The sequence below is a fragment of the Macaca fascicularis genome, chromosome 8 (assembly GCF_037993035.2).
Source record: "Macaca fascicularis isolate 582-1 chromosome 8, T2T-MFA8v1.1".
Classification (NCBI taxonomy): domain Eukaryota; kingdom Metazoa; phylum Chordata; class Mammalia; order Primates; family Cercopithecidae; genus Macaca; species Macaca fascicularis.
In genome coordinates this window covers 98253655-98271231 of record NC_088382.1, presented here as the reverse complement: position 1 = coordinate 98271231, position 17577 = coordinate 98253655, and the positions used below count along the sequence as shown (strand labels likewise).

The following is a 17577-nucleotide window of genomic DNA, read 5'->3' as shown; positions in this document are numbered from 1 at the left end:
GGTTCATGTGATTCTCATGTCTCAGCCTGCGGACTAGCTGGGATTACAGACATGTGCCACCATGCCCAACAATTTTTTTTTATTTCTACTAGACATGGGGTTTCACCATGTTTGCCAGGCTGATCTTGAACTCCTGGCCTCAAGTGATCCACTTGCCTCCACCTCCCAAAGTTCTGGGATTACAGGCATGAGACCCCACACCTGGCCTCGGGTTGAACTTTTATTCGTTGACCTAGAACTTTTCTGCTTATATAGCTCCAGTAAGATTTTAGTCAGCTACCTGTCTTTCACTTCTAGAAACACCCTATGATCAACTAGCAAACACCATAGTTCTAAAAACTCAAATTATTCTAATTGTTATCTCGACTTTCTGTGCATTACAGTAACCACAACCACCTTGCCTTTGATGGTTGAGTGTTGTTACTCAGCCCTGTCACCCCAGGATCCAATTACTCCATTGCTATTGGGTTCCCCAGTTTAGCGACTGTAGTTCCCACTGTAAGATGTGGCCTGCAGAGAAGATCGCAGAGCTTCTCTAGGATGCCAAGCTTCCATTCACAAATTTATTTCTCACAGTGCTTGTAATAGGTACGTCTTCTGGACCCTCCCTGGGTAGGTGAGTAGGTCTTAAATGACAAATTCATGCTAACATCCCAATCTCTCTAATCCTTTGAATCCTTTCCTCTATGATAAATCAAGCTAAGTTCAGCATTTTTAACATATTCATTGTAGGCCACCTATTGGTCCATGTTTCAGTCAAGCAGTCAAACTGTTTAAGCCTTTTCTAACTCCTCCAAATGTAATATTAAATGCAGAATCTCTGCTTAGTGAATCCATATCAATGAATTCAGCGTGATCTAATTTTATGTCTCCACCACCATTATTGTATACTCTTAGTATCCAGTCCCACACATGTTCCCTAAATTTCTATCTGTATATATTAGGTAAGTAGATAGATTAGATAGATAGATAGATAGATAGATAGATAGATAGATAGATAGTAGACACATACATACATAGATACATATACAGATTTATTATAAGGAATTGAATCACTAATTATGAAGGCTGAGAAGTCCTAAGATCTGCACTTAGCAAGCTAGAAACCTAGGAGAGCTGATGGTGTAAATTCTGGTGTGATGGATACTTAGCTCTAGCAGTCATATGTGTGTAGTTTTGTCTTACTCTTCCTTTTTGTTCTACACAGGTCTTCAAGTAATTGGATGAGGTCTGTCCACATTAGGAAGGGAAATCCACTTTACTCAGTCTGCTGATTCAAATACACCCAGAATCACCCTTACAGACATGCAGAAGAAACTGTTTGATCAAATGTTTGGGCACTCCATGGCCCTGTCACACTGACAACTAAAATTAACCATCACAGGAATCACAGAGTTTACACCAGGTTGTGAATTCATTACCGAAAAGGGAATGTATTGACTATCAATTCAACAAAAAATATTGGGGATCTGCAATGTGCATATTGCCAGATGCTTAGGGTCATCCACAAATGTGGAGAAAATACTTGCTAATCAAATATCTGATGAGACTGGTATCCAGAATAAAGAACTTCTACAACTGAACATTAAAAGACAAATAGCCCAACTTAAAAATGGACAAAGGATTTCGAATAGTCATTTCTCCAAAGAATATATACAAATGGTCAATAAGCACATGAAAAGTTGCTCACCAGTATTAGCTATAAAGGAAATGGAAATCAAAACCAAAACAAGGTCCCACTTCACAAACACCAAGATGGCTACAATAAAAAAGATAGACAATAATTAGCATTGGTAAAAACGCAGAGAAATTGGAATTCTCAATTGGTTGATTGTGGAAGTCTCCTAAGTTGATGCAGCTTCTCTGAAAACAAGTCTGGCAGTTCCTCAAAATGGTAGACATAGAATATTACATGATCCAACAATTCCAATCCTAGGTATATACCCATGAGAAATGAAAACTTATGTCAACACAAAAACTTGTACATGAATGTTTATATAAGCATTATTTATAATTGACAAAAAGTAGAAACAACCCAAATGTTCATCTAATGATAAATGGATAAATCCAATATGGTATTTCCATGCAATGCAACATTATTTGGCCATAAAAGGAAATGAAGTATTAATATATGCTACAACATGCATGAACCTTGAAAATATGCTAAGTTAAAGAAATCATAAAAAACACACATTGTATTATTCCAATTATATGATGTAAGCAGTATAGGCAAATCTATAGATACAGAAAGTAGATTAGTAGTTGCCAGGAGCTGTGGGGAGAAAGGAGTAGAGAGTGACTCTAAGGAACATGGGGTTTCTTTTGGAGATGATGACAATATTACACAATTAGATAGTAGGAATAGCTACATAATATTGTGAATTGTCAATAAAATGACACCAATAAAATGACTCTCCAGAAAAGAAATCTTACTGCATGGGGGATAGCAAAGATCAAAACAATGTCAATCAACAGGAGCGGCAGTTACAGGATGTCAACCCCTTGTGCAGTTTGCTGGTAGGTGTTGGGGCTACCAAAAAAGACATGGTTCACAGAAGCACTGGAAGGAATAGCACTCTGCCCACATAAAGATGAGACAGAGAAAAATCAGCTTCAGCAGTGAGCATTGGTCTCCAATGGCCATCGGGCGTCACCTGATGGCCATCGTAGGAAGATCGTTCACACATAGCCCTTCTTGTACAGCAGGTGAAGGACCCCATTTTATTCCTATTGGAAACAGATATAGCAGTGGGGTTGGCCAGGTGTCATATGACACGCACACTTGAAAAGAAGAAAGAAGTACACATCAAACCTGGAAGAGGAAATGATATTGCCAAACAAGGTGATATACCCACATGTTGTGAGGGCTTCTTATCTCCACAAAAGAAATATTCCAGGCATGATGCATGTTCCTGTGCAAGTATGCAAGTTTCTTCAGGCCACATGACCACCTTTCCCAGCATGAATATGTAGTACTAAAAACCACTCAATTGCACAGTTAGATATCATGCCATATAAATTATATATTCCTAAAACTGGTATTACAAATCATAAAAGTGTTTAGGACAAATAAAGATGGTAAGATATAGTATTGTTCCCTCACTTCAAAGACATTGAAATCCAATGAGGATTAGGTAACCAACAGTTATATGTTTCATGTTCTAAAATTACCATGTGCAAGAAGGGGATGATAACAACACATGCAAACATTGTGTAGAAAAATATGAAAACAATGTCAGTCACACATTCAATTGTTAATAGCTCATATGAATTAGAACATACTAAGAGAAAAATCTTCCGGTAGGTATACAGTCAAAAATAATGCATGAGTTTAGGTCGTTTCCTGTCACCCTAACCTCAAATAGAGTACTGCAGGGTTCATTTTAATACATAGTATAGCATTTAGATACATAGCATATCAAGTATTTCCTTTCACTCCCCAATGAGTTTTCACCTAGTGCTTTAATAGAATTAATATCAATAATAATATAATATAATAGTATCAATATTTGTAATGCATTATGATACTATGGAGAGTATTTGTTCAGTACAAATAACTTTGCATATGTGAAGAAATGATAATATAGTCTACATTATATTTCTATTTTTATATAGAAAGTAGACCTTCCTTTGATTCTTTGATTAAAAAAGAGATTGAAGATTTTAGATTCTATGTTAAAAAGATAACGATTAAATTTTATAAGTTAAAAACGTAACCCTTAAGAAGTGAGAGGTCCAAAGTCAATGTCTGTCAAAATATTTACATTCATTAAAATAAAATAGCCTAAAGTATATTATTGTTATTTTAATTGTCATTAATGCTTACTAAGAGAAAACACTTTGCTAAATTTTTAAGTGAATAATGTCATTGTATTAAATAAATACTAATATCGATTTTTCCATTTTAAGTTGAGGGAAATAAGACTAAAAAATATATGTTAATTTATCCAAAGTTACAGCCAGAATTCATGTACAAGTGAGTCAGAACCCCAGTCTCATATTCAATGCCTATTTCAATTTTTACTAGATCATATACTACATTATATCTTACTTCAGTATACTATTCAAAAAAGACCAAAAGAGTAAGAAAAATAGCAATAATAGCAGCTAATATTTATTTTAAATATGCATAGTACTAAACACAATGTTGAGTTTATGGTATCATTAAATTAAATTGAATATTGAGGATATCATATTGAATAGGACATATTAATATTAATGAGTATTATAAAATTAAATTCTATCACTAATGATGTTATGATGACGGTGATAACAAAATTGAAGGAAAGGATATGTAGAGCATTACAAGAGGAGAACTTCAGGTCTGATTCTTAAAAAGTTCAGTTGTTAAGGATTTAGCAGATTCCTGTCTATCAAGTATGTTTTAATGGATATAGAGTATGAGTTTTTTTCTCTAACTGAAAAAAAGATGAAGTACAGGCTGAGTAGTCTTTTTTACAAGGTTTCTTTTTGCCATTTTATATCTTGTAGAAAAATCAAGATTTGTCTGAAGACCAAGCATTATTCCAAGGAGGGGTCAATTTCTACTTTTTTAAGGGTATGAAAAGGGTTTAAAATTACACTAAATATTGCTCAAGCAGTTGAAAGTCAGTTTCATTGTGGACCCTATATTTTTCTGTTTCTCTTTGTCATTACTCAAAGCAATGAGCTAATAGTTAAGATCCAATTTAGATATCTCATTAGGGTGAAATTAATTACTTTATTTAGGTCAATTATATTGAACTCTACCCTCAAACATTTTACAGATATTACAGCTTTGTTTGCTTATTCCTTTGTTTAATTTATTTGCCTAAAGTAAGAACATTACCTGTGATTTGATTCTGTAAGTTATTTGATTCTGTATATCATCCATTGACTATTCCTTTTTTCAGTTTAATCACAAGCAAAGATAAGATTTCTATTATTTATTTAATGTAACCTTAGGAATGACTAGATAAATTTTATGGTATAATTTGACACTCATCTGTTGTAATTGTTTTTGAAAGCTTTGATGCTGTTTTGATCCATGTTGGTAAGTAAACAATGTAAACAGACTTGGTGTGGGAGGAGGAGGTACAAAAAACATTAGAATAAGCACTGATTAATTGCACCAAGTGATTAGTTTTAGAATCAGTAACATTTGATTGAGATATTATCCTTTTACTTGTAAATTTCATTCAACTTCACAAAGGCAAATTATAAAAAGCAAGTGATCATTATGTCTTTTATATGATCAGAACCAGAAAAGAGTGTTATGAGGGAAAGAGGTGAGTAGGGATGGACCCATGCCACTTTGAGTGTAAGGGTTTGAAACACCATAGTAATTTAGGAATTTCTCCATGAAACCATTTGTTTCAATTAAGTCACCTCCTTTTATAAAAGACAGCAACTCAGCTCAAAATGGCTTCATCAAAGTAGTATTTGGCTGACATTTTCTTACTTCAGGCATGAATGGATCTTGCTGTTCATAGCATGTCAGTCCATAAACTGAATGTTATTGGTTCTGAATCACATGACATTATCTTCTATCCATCTTTGATCCAATCACTATGGCTGAAAGAATGATATGTTCTAATAAACCATCCCTATATTTTGTGATCATTCCTGGAATCAATGCCATCTAGACCTCACAGGCTAATAGTTGATGAGGTCTGGTTTCTCAAGGAAAATTGGCGTACACTTACCATGAGAAAGATGAATGAATGCCAGGAAGACAAATTAACAAGTGTCTACTAAACCATCTGAAAAATAAAAACACTAGACATTAGGTATTTATTGTCATTGATAGAGGCCAGGTGCAATGGCTCACACCTGTAATCCCAGCACTTTGAGAGGCCGAGGTGAGCGAGGTGAGCAGATCACTTCACATCAGGAGTTTGATACCAGCCTGGCCAATATGGTGAAACCCTGTCTCTACTAAAAATACAACAGTTAGCCAGGTGTGGTGGTACACGCCTGTAGTCTCAGCTACTTGGGAGGCTGAGGCAGGAGAATTGCCTGAGCCTGGGAAGTGGAGGTTGCAGTGAGTTGAGATCGTGCCATTGCACTCCAGCCTGAGTATCACAGCGAGACTCCATTTCAAACAAAACAAAACAAAACGAAACAAAACAAAAATCATTACTAGAGAACGTAAGACAAGACGTCCTATTGCAAATCTGGCTAGTGTCATTTTAGTTAAAAATGTATTCAGTTAAATAAATCTCTCTTTATCAGCTTCTAAGATACTGTATGACAGCAACATGGCTTAATTACTCTTCTTTCTTATCACATATCATATTGCACAGCATTGTGTACTTCCTTACTTGATTAAACTATTTTTGGATTGCACTGTTGCAAGTTAATTTTGTTAGCTATTGTGTATTAAATAAACTGGTTAATTTATTGCTTTTCTGTCAGTTTTATTTCTTAACACGAAGAATATACTTTGAAAGCAAGAAAGGAACAAAACAGTTGTACTTAAACATGTGGTTTTAATACAGTAGTTTCTAATTCTTTTATGTAGTCAATTATTTTGATTTCAAATGGAATATAACTTAAAAGCAGCTTTGAGAAGCCTTATTAAAAGGAATTACTAAACAGCAGTGCAGGCCTTGGTAACGGAGCACTAACAAAAGGAGAAATTATTAATTATTTAAAAAGCTATTCATGACGCTTTGTTCCAAACCACACAATCTTATATGTTTACCTGCTCTGATACCATTTAACAGTTGAAAAATCACTTCCTAATCCCATTCTATTCAAAGGATCGTCAGTGCCCTGCTGGCAGGAACCCTGTGCTAACATTCAGTGTGTAAATGCCTCTCAGCCTATCATTTTCTTAATTTGTTCTATTTGAAAAGCAAATCTACAAACTGACCTTTTAAATGAATAACTACTCTGAAATGGCCTCAAATAATATAACTGATGAATTACCTCCTTTTCTTCTGTCTCTTTAAACTGATCATTTTTGTTCTGACATCTCCCAATGTTTCCTGCTACTAAAATGTTCATACTATTCATCCAGTCTTCTGTGGATTTGTATAAATTTACTCCTATGGATAGCTGGAAGTTCAAAAGGATAATATTTATCTTTATGAAAGGCATGTATGGTGAAAACATCAAGTTAAAATGTGCTCTGTTTGCTTCCAACCTATCCTTCCACCCACATCTCCTGTCAGATTTGAATTATATTCAAGTCATGTTTAACCGTCTACCACATTCTTCCAAAGCATTCTGCATAAGCCATCATTTCCTCAGGTAAGTGTTCCTTGATTTCTGGAGGGACTCCATTTCTATGGTCTCTAGCTTTAGAAAATTGCATACTTTTTACTCCTAAAGATATCAATATTTTCCATAATGTATGCCAGGCCATGTTAAGAGAGAGAATTAAGCAGATAAATAAAGAGATTAGGAGTTCAAAGGTTTGGGATAAGTATTTTGGAAAGAAAAAGCCAGCTAAGATCTCAGAAAATGTTTGATTGCCTTGGGGGTACTGATGGATAAGGTAGCTTAGAGACCATGATTTGAGCTGTCACTAGTTTATAAGCCATTATTATTTCCTGGAGCAGCATTCAGCTGCAATATGATTTGAAAAGTCGGCTGGAAAAAGTACATCAATTTTCAACTTTAGAGATTATGAGAGAAAAAAATGGAAGAGTCATAGCACATCTAAGTTCGAGCATATGTCCATGTAGTAAGCTGTGGATTGGAGTTTTCAGGCAAGCGCTGAAATTGGATAGATCTTTAGAACTATATTGTTGGACATGTTTACCACATGAATGTTAGACTATTTCCCTGATGACAGTAAGAACTAATATCAAGAAGATTATAAGTTGGGACTCATTTCTCTAATACTTAGGGAAAATATAATAATTGGGAGATTAGATATTAAGAGCAGCAGGAGGCAGCCAAATGCCTAGGTAGATAGGGGTGGGTTCCCAGTGAAACCCCACCTCCAAGCCAAAGACTGTTTAAAGCCTCAAAGCCAACCTACAAGTTAAATACATGGACCAGATTAAGAACTTGTCTTCCTGTTTGGTGTACTTTCCTCTGATTGATCCCCACCCTTTCCTAATTGGTTTTCTACACTGCTGTGTTCACCTTTTAGTGGTGTCTTAACTTTAACCTTTTTGCATACTCACAAACCAATCAGCACATACTTCCCATTCTGAGTCCATAAAAAGGCTTGGACCCAGCCACATGGGGGAAATTCCCACCCTCAGGTAGGGCAAACAGCCTCTGTGTCACCTCTTTGCTGAGAGCTTTCCTTTCACTTAATCAATTCTACTCCACTCGCTCTCCAGTGTCCACTCACCTAATTCTTCCTGGTTGTGAGACAAGAACTCAGATATAGCTAAGATATGGAGCAGAAATACCTCAATAATATGATCGTAAAAGAAGTTTTCAAATTGATTATTGCTATACTTCATGAAACTGAATAAAGGGGTTCTCTTTCAATAAAGAAAACAATGGTGTTGATTTAATATCATTGGTACCAGTATTTCTCCCTGGTCTGTAATACATTAGAGTGGGAGGCTGAGCCATTTCCACTCCAGAGGGTAACAGGGCTAATTGCACTCTGAAGGAAAACTGAGTCTTAGTGAAGGCAAAGGAAGAGGGGAAATAGTTAATTTAGATCCTGAAGCTATATACAAGTTTTAGAGCAGAGTGCTGGGGAAACAAAATCAGAGGGAAGAAGTACTGGCCATCAAATGATGAGTGTGCATAAGAGGATAATTGAAAGCTTGCATTTTCACCATGGTAGAAGGTAGAAGTGAAAAATATTGACCGCTTGATAAAAATAGTGATTTTTGCTAAGAATTTTTCTTGTACCTCTTAAGACATCTCTTCCAAAAAGCTAGTTGGGAAGATTACTTACATTACAATATATCCACCTTCCATTGGAAAAAGTTAGTTGAAATTCCTAGGAGAATTCAGGCTTCAGAAAGTGGCAAAAGTGAAGATGGCTGTAGTGAATTGAGAGAAAAATCAAAGATTCCTAGGTGATTTATATTCTCATACATTCACTTCCCAATGGAAATACATTATCTCTCTGTGGTTATAAAGACAAAACTTTATTGGAAAAGCTGTACAGCCACTGGGGAAATGGCCCTTGGTTAGAATTTCTTTTACGTCACATGGAAGAGATCAATGGCTATCCAGTGGGTCTTCTGCCAAGAGAATCACAGCAGGTGGCATTTAATCTTTGAGGATATTTATTGTGTTTTCTCACCATGCTATATATCACTAATTCAATAAGCTCATATTATTTAATTTGTTCTTTTTAGATTTTATTTTTCAATGTTTCTTATAGAACATCATCTTAAATATACATTGTCCACATTCAAGACTTCCAACCAGTAACAATTGCATTTATCTATCTTGCTAGAAATAAAATGACTAAGAATGTAAATTCAAGTAAGAATACGATGGTTTAAAGAATACCTAACATTTCTGCAGGACTAACTAGGTGTGAAAAACTAAAATTTTTTAAGTGCATAATATCGTAACAGTCTTCTTATTGTCATGATTATGTGTGTCCTGTCTTCTATTCAAAGTAAATTCAATTGCTTTGCCAGGAACAGTATGTGATATTTTCCATTTGAGAGAGCAGTGAGTTTACTGTCCTCCAGATAGAGTATTTGATCTTATGAATGCAGATAAATAAAAATAATTGTTATAAAAAAGAGATGGGATGATGAGACAACACATGTTATAGTCTCACTGGGCTACTGACTACAATAATGGTCAACATTAGCCTAGTATGAGACTCCTGTGAATTATAAACTGGTAGATTAGACTGGTGGAGGGCCCGTAAGAGGTCATTCAGAAAGCAACGAAGGAGTGCTTTCTACTATATTCCTGCCAAATAACTATCTGTTTAAACATTCTAGTAATGAGATAACTATACTTTTGTTTTCTCTTTATAAACTACTTAAGCCATAGATTTATCTCAAGAACACTTTAGTTATCCCCATCATGATTATCTATTAAGATTATTCTTAAATGTAATGTAATTATTGAAAATAATCACTATATCTTCTAAATTTGGATTATGCACACCTTTGATAAGCATATCTTCTACATTCCCAGGTGGTCTTGAAACCTCCTCCCATTTATCTATGCAACAATATACTTCTGATGTGGTCACAGAATCAGCTCTCAACTTTATTTTTGTTAGGTTTACATTTGCCCAGAAAATATAGCTCTCACACTTTGTCAATTAAAGTATATAAAAAGAGAATACAACAAAATTTTAAAATATTGTATAGTATCTGGTAACTATGATAGAAAATAATCTAATAGTTCCGTTAGACCACTAAAATCAAAGAAGTGCAATAGTCAATAACAAGAATTAGCATGCTAGCAGATTGGTAGATTAAAATAGCAATGGAATAACATTTAGCAATCTCACTAAAATTTATATCTAAATTATAGAAGAAAGTTTTGGTAACCAGATCTTAGGGGAAGGACCCATAGAATTCTAAGAGGAAACTCTTGGAATTTAGGAATGGGTATTAGAACACAACAGAAAATTTGTCTTTTACTTTAATGATTTAATTGAGATGAGTTGATAGTAAACATCAGAACATAGTAATTTAAGTGCAGTATTAGTTCAGAGTCACATAGGAACAAAAATATAATTCAGGTAAATCATTGTATTATTGAATCTGCTATTTTATTTTGTTTTTTTATTCCCTTGATTAGGAAATGGGATTGAATCCCAAACCTGGGCCAGAGCTGTCTGGGCCTGCAGGTAGAACTTCATTTGATGGATTTAGGAACAAGGAACAAAACAAGTCATTACACCAGAATTAAGTTTACTGAATTTGGAGCACTAGTTCATAAAACACTTTCCTGGATTACTAAAGAGTTTATTTACAGTAAAATTTTACTTTAGATTACTTCCCTATATCATCTAGCCCACAAAATGGCCAGTCAAAATAGTCCTATTATGTAATACTTAATGGCATTGTAATTCTGGTCCTCTAACACCAACATTTTAATGAAATGCTACCTTTTTTTCTGTCTGGAATAGAAACAGCTCAATAATTCCAAAGATGCTAATTATATTATATATTTACATGTAATATATTCATGCATTTGAGTCTTGTGATGACGGGTAGTATACTTTGAGCTCTAAACAGTGGTTTTGAAAGAGGAGTTTGCCAAAAGGTACTTGTAAATATCATTCAAGTCACAGTTTGAGTCTCAGTTCTCTATTAAAAGGAAGTAACAATAACTGGTCTACCCTCTTCACATAACCTTGTAACAATCACGATAACTGATGTAAGTGAAAAGAAACTCTGGAAGGCATGAAGAAACTTTGTTCATTTTCTAGTCTCTAGTCTATGTCAAATGTTAGTAACTGATCAACCCATACCAGGAGCACAAGGATTGTGACTTTAATGTTGCTGGGGTCCAGAAATTCCTCCTTAACAATACCCAGTGACTTACTTTTTATTTCTCTTCATTTCACATGAACAGTATAAGTTATTAGTTGAGAAGAATATAACTTCTACTAGGAACTAACTGTACACAGAATACTAAATATTTAACTTAAGTATATAAGTAGTTATAAAAATAAGGATAATATTAAGTAACATCAAGTAATAACATCTATCATTTGTTAAGCACCATGATAGAACAGTACTATACATTATTAATTTAATCTCTACAACCTATGCTTGAGATATTCTTATCACCATTTTACTGATTAAAATGAAACAAAACAAAAGGAAATTACCATATTTCAGGATGTAACTAGTACACTCAAAATGAAAGAATCACGAATTAAATTCAGGTTGACCTGTCTTTAAACCACTAATAGCCATTATGATTGAGAGTGTACAGCAGTAGGTTTATTTCTGTGTAAACTAACAAGTATCACTTAGTGCTTTAAAAATAATGATAAGGAATATGAGTTCCTCCATTGGTGCAGTCCTTGCTATATTGTTGAATTTTGTTTCAATATCAAAAATTATTCTCTTTTCCCATCCTGGCTAACATGGTGAAACCCGTCTCTACTAAAAATACAAAAAATTAGCCGGGTGTGGTTGCAGGCGCCTGTAGTCCCAGCTACTCGGGAGGCTGAGGCAGGAGAATGGCCTGAACCCGGGAGGCGGAGCTTGCAGTGAGCGGAGATCGGGCCACTGCACTCCAGCCTGGGGGACAGAGCGAGACTCCGTCTCAAAAAGAAATAAATAAATAAAAATAAAAATTATTCTCTTTTCAATGAGACATTTAGGTAACCCCAGATAGGTATGGTTAAGGGAATGCCTTTGTGCTAACATTATATGTAACTTACAAATTCATAATGCAGATTCAGTGTTTATCTTTTTCCTAGATACTGTCTAATAAAAAGAAGGTATAACTAAAAATAATACATTGTGTACTTCAGACAAACCAAACTTTTAGTGTAATATTCTTATAGGTCTGTCTTTCATTATGCTTTTTCTTTTACCTGTATTTATTTCAAAACTTCCATCTCTATGATGTGAGTCTAAGTTTTCTGCTGATCGTATTTATTCAAGTACAACTTTTCACTATTACAACTCAAAGTTTCTAAAAAATTATACTTGCATTGGATATAGGTCTCATACACCTTCCAAAACTCCCTCAACTGCCTCCACCTTAATTCTTCCTGGTTGAAGCGCCACTTCTTCTGGATGACCTCTTCATTTCTAGACGTGGAAGAAATTCTCCACTATGGTTATGAGAACTGGCTTGCTGAGTGGCCACCAAAAGAATGGATGCAGCTTGAAGTTGCAGTGACTAAACTCCCTGTGGGATGAAACTTAATCTGTAGAATATGTGTAGAGAGATGCGGTCGGTAAATTCTCCTGCCATTTGCTCTTCCAGAAATCTGGAGTTCCCCTAAACAAATGATCACCCTGCTGAGTTACCTGCTTTGTCTTTTTGCAGCTCCTCGTGAAGTTAGGAGTCATGCGTCTCATTGTTTTGCATCTTTCTAAGGATCTCTACTGTTTTGAGTTTTTTTACCCTAAACATTCTCTCAAGAAAATCTTTAGTATCTTATTCTTGGCTTTCTAGAAAGCAGTAATACTACTTAAAATTACTTAAAAATTTGTCAATTTTATTTTTAGCACACTTAGGTCAGTGATTTTCAAAATTGTGTTTTTTTGGTGAAGGAACCATTTCTTCAAATACATTCTAAGAAGGAAAGCAACACGCTTAAGTAGAGGAAGAGCTACTAAATTGAAGTAAGAATGTGTGTGTGTGTATGTGTGTGTGTGTGTGTGTGTGTGTGAGAGAGAGAGAGAGAGAGAGAGAGAGAAACGTCTGGAATCCTACCTTTTCATCTTGCTTCCCCTTGGGGAAATGCTGAAGTACATCTTAGGAAATCATAGAGCTTAATGCTCAGAAGATGATTTGGAAATAAGTGCTCTATTTCTGATGCTGCTTGTTACTTCACATCCTTGTAAAGATGCAGGACCTTCTGAGGTGTGAGCCTCCTCTAATATAAACTCAGCAGAAAGGCTTGCTAAGGTTTATGGGAATGACAATACTGTCTCCTCTTTGTTATTGTGGAGTGAATTCTCTCTCTCTCTCTCCCTCTCTCTCTCTCTTTTGCTCTGGCTCTGTGCGTGTGTGTGTATGTGTGTGTGTGTGTCAGGATGAGAACAACTTATATTCCAAGTACTCCATAAAAAATCATGTTTCCCCATTTCTTAGAAGATTTTTACTTTTTGTATTTTTTTCCAAGTTACATTGCACACCCACTTTTCACCCACTCTAGCTGTAGCAGCTTGAATTTTCTTACTGGACTCTTACATGTGCACATACATATTTATTATATAAGTATTTTCAAACCATAAAAGGATAAGGAAATATAAAGTATTATAAGAATTATAAGAGCTCTACTAGTTTTTAAAATTGAACTATCTGGATATAATTATACAAAGGCTCTATTGGAATTTGCATTTTATTAATGACCCAAAATTCAACTGAATAAGCGTTTATTGAGCGCATACTTTCTTTAAGATCCTTTACTAAGAAACAGAGTCACCCAAATATAAATGTCACAATCCACTACAAAATATAAACAAGTACACAATGACTCAATTCGTATTGTGCTGCCTGATATCAACAGATGGAAACAAAGGCATTTGTTATGGGAATACAAAGGCATTAAGTGATTAGTATTGAATGAGAGGATCAAGGAAGGCTTCACGGAGTAGACAACAGTTGAGTTGAAACTTGAACTATTTCAACAGCCTAAGAAGATAAAAGGTACAGAGAGAGCATCACAAGCAAAATGTGGAGGTGTGATATGCTCGGATTACAAGTATTCTGAGAACTGAGGAGGCTAATTTTCACTTGTAAAGCAATTACCACCAGCAGTCAAAACATTTTAGAAGGCAGAACGCACTATTACAAATCATGCTGGAGCACTGCTCCACAATGGCAAATTTTAAAAATTCTTGACACATGTTCGGTACATTTTGCACTTGTAAACGTTGTGCAATGTCCAATATAGCTTGTAGGGTGTCTTGATTAAGATCTAGAGGAGAAGTGTGAATGAAGTCCCATGTCTAATTTGTGCCTTAGACATTTGAAATTTCCAACCAAAAGCTATCATTTCATTTGTGTAAATAAGTCAGGGGTCCAAAAATATCATAGAAAAGCAGCTAGGATAACACAGATATTTTATAAGAGTGTCTATCATAGTTTATGGAAAAAAAGGAGGCCCTAATTACTTTTTACCATTTAGAGTCCATGTTAAACCAAGACTCTTCCCAAGGTTTTCACCTCCCATCAATGCTGCCCAGAGAACTTACAAAGGACGTCAGCTGCTCACCCTTTCCAGAGACATCCCTGCTTCTTGACAGCCCTTGTCTCCTTAACATACCTCCAGCCTTCTTCAAGCAGCATCGGGTCTGCTCTGAATCTAGGTCTGTTTAGACTTAAAGTCTCTGCTTCTGTGCTATCCTGAAAGTCAAAGGAGATATTTCCCAATTAAACCAGAACATGTGCAGCTATGCTTGCAAATGTGTCACATTAGCTTGGATTCAAGTATAAGTAAAAAAACCTGTAGTCAACCTCCTACTTACATCTGTGAATAAGCAACTGCAGGGCTGTTCAGGCTAAACAGATGGATGGTCCTGTCAGGAACAGATTGTGGTAGAGCTAGGATGTAGGATGAAATGCCACCCCCTCTGAACTGAGAAACATATTCAGCAGCAGGAAAGACGTTCATTTTAATGTAGACATTCTTTTTTAATTCTTCACATTTAACTGATTCTAAGGAAAGGTTAAACCCTTTTGTCCTCCATACATTTTTTTTTCTTTGTTAGTTTCATTTTGTTTCATTTCATTCTACTGGATTCAGATTATATTACATCCACTTTAATAACCACCATCATATATGTTTTAATGCTGCTATATGTATAATCATCAAACATCATTAACTAAGTTTATTAACATAAATATCATAATATATAAAAAGCTTGTAATAGATTTTACATCAGACAAACTAAACAAGTGAAGCTATTTTCAGATATATTCATTAAAAAATGGAAAATTCTTTTTATTAAAAATTATTTGAATTTTATATATCTGAGCAATCCTTAAAATGATAATGTACATAATCATGGAATGTACATGAAATTAAAGTTAATGTGCTTGAAAATATTGTCTTACTAAATTTAGAACCTCTATGATAGTTCATTTTAACAATTTTCTCAATTACAATTCTATTACAATTACAATTACAATCTCAATTACAATTCAATTTTCTCAGTTACAATTCTATTTCAAGGTAAAGAAAAAGTTTATTTTAAAGTTTATTTTAAATCAGGTCTATATTCCATAACTCCATCGCTAACAGTTTTATTTACCACATAAGTTCGAATGAAGGGAAAATTTTAAACATCAACAAAATGTGATGGCATCATATGCACTCGGTTAGGTATGTGTTAAACTATCTTATGCATCACACAAGCTATCCATTTTCTTGAGTAACATGGCTCAACTGTCCAGATATTCAGCATTTCAGTAGCATAAAGAACTTTGGAAGAGTTTCATGTTTATATGATTTTGTTCCTTGGTACTCAAGTAAACACATATCAATGTTGGTCAGTTTTTGAATGATTATGTTTTACTTATAACAGTCCCATATATATTAGTAAATACATTCAGTACCAGCTTTTGAGAGCTTATATTATCAGAAATGGCTCAATTGCCCTTAAGAAGATGACCTCATTCTATATTTAATATAAAATTCATCATTTAAACGAAGAGAAGGTCTCAGGGAATTATTATAAAGTTTTATTTCATAGTGAATAAAAAATAATTCTAATGAGAAAGGACACTCATTTGCATACTTTTCTTTTTCTTTTCTAAATATTAAAAGCCTTTTGGAAATGATGTTAAGAGAAAAGAGAAGAATTCTATTTGGGAATTCATGACTTATTGTAAGGGAGATCACTAATATGATTATATTGATCTGAAAGGATTTTTTTATGAGTATGTAGCATTTTTAAGTAAAACAACTTCAATTTTCATACAGTTTTCCATTAGTTGAGTGAAGCAATTATAGACTGGACTGTAACTTCAAATTTGGGACATTTATAATTACCTCTCTAATTAGAGAGATCATCTTGAAATAGTTTTGTAATATTATAGCCAAGGAGGGAATAGAAGTGGAGAAGGGGTTGTTGGATAAATTACTTGTATTTGTTCAATTAACAGGTGTTTATTAAGCAATGATAAGCAGTGATATGTACTTGGGATACAAAGATTTCTAGGAGCATTCACTGCTCACAGAGAGATCATTGTTCAGTGGGAGAGGTAAATGTGCAAATAAATATATGAATGAAATATAATAAGTGCAATAGTTAAGGAAAATTCCAAGCACAATATTAAAGATGTGGGCTGGTTTCTTCCCACTGCTTAAAATAAATATGATACAAGAAATATAAATCGAGGGAATAACTTTTAAATATAAACTTTTATTCCCCCTTTGGCTGTAGTACTAGGCAAATATTTCAACTGAAGATAATTTTAAGATAATGTAAATTTGAGAATTATAAGTATCCCAAATTTGAAGTCTAATTCCAGTCTATGATTGTTTAACTCAACTAATGTAAAGATGACTTAATGATTTAAGAAATTTTCTATGCAGAACGAAAAAAATTCAGTTTAAGAGGTTTGATATCCAGAAAGTATGCCTTAGAGAAATGATTGAGAGTATGGCTATATAATCTTGTGCTGGTGCCCCATAAAGATTAGAAGCTCAGAGTATTCAGTAACACAAAGGATTTTTTACCAGATTGAGGGCATGATTCATAGATCTCTTCAATCAAATAACAGGATATCTAGGAAGATTAAGGACATCATCTGAATAATCTCAGCAAAAGCCAAAAATAAAGAGGGGATTATCTAGGGAAAATCTGTGAAATAGCATCTTGACCATTTAACATAATCCATGTGATGTACAGAGGAAACTCACAAAGTTCTTGAAAATGTTACATGAGCAGAAAGAGACAGAGAGAGAGAGTATTTGAAATGAATAGCTATTCAAGATTCCAAAAATTCTACAAGCAGGAAATAGATAAATATTTAGCTGAAAACACA

The 17577-nt window shown here is 34.4% G+C and overlaps 1 long non-coding RNA gene across 4 annotated transcripts in view; it reads right to left on the bottom strand.

Moving 5' to 3' along the window:
• LOC102139191 (uncharacterized) overlaps nucleotides 1-17577 on the bottom strand; it is a 558779-nt gene that overhangs the window by 310951 nt on the left and 230251 nt on the right. For 2 of the 4 annotated variants that reach the window (XR_012416487.1, XR_280030.5), the window contains exon 4: nucleotides 14801-14931. This is a non-coding gene — a long non-coding RNA (uncharacterized lncRNA). Of the gene's footprint in view, nucleotides 1-14780; nucleotides 14932-17577 lie in introns of those variants that run through there. The other 2 variants (XR_010577391.2, XR_012416488.1) reach the window with 1 other exon arrangement.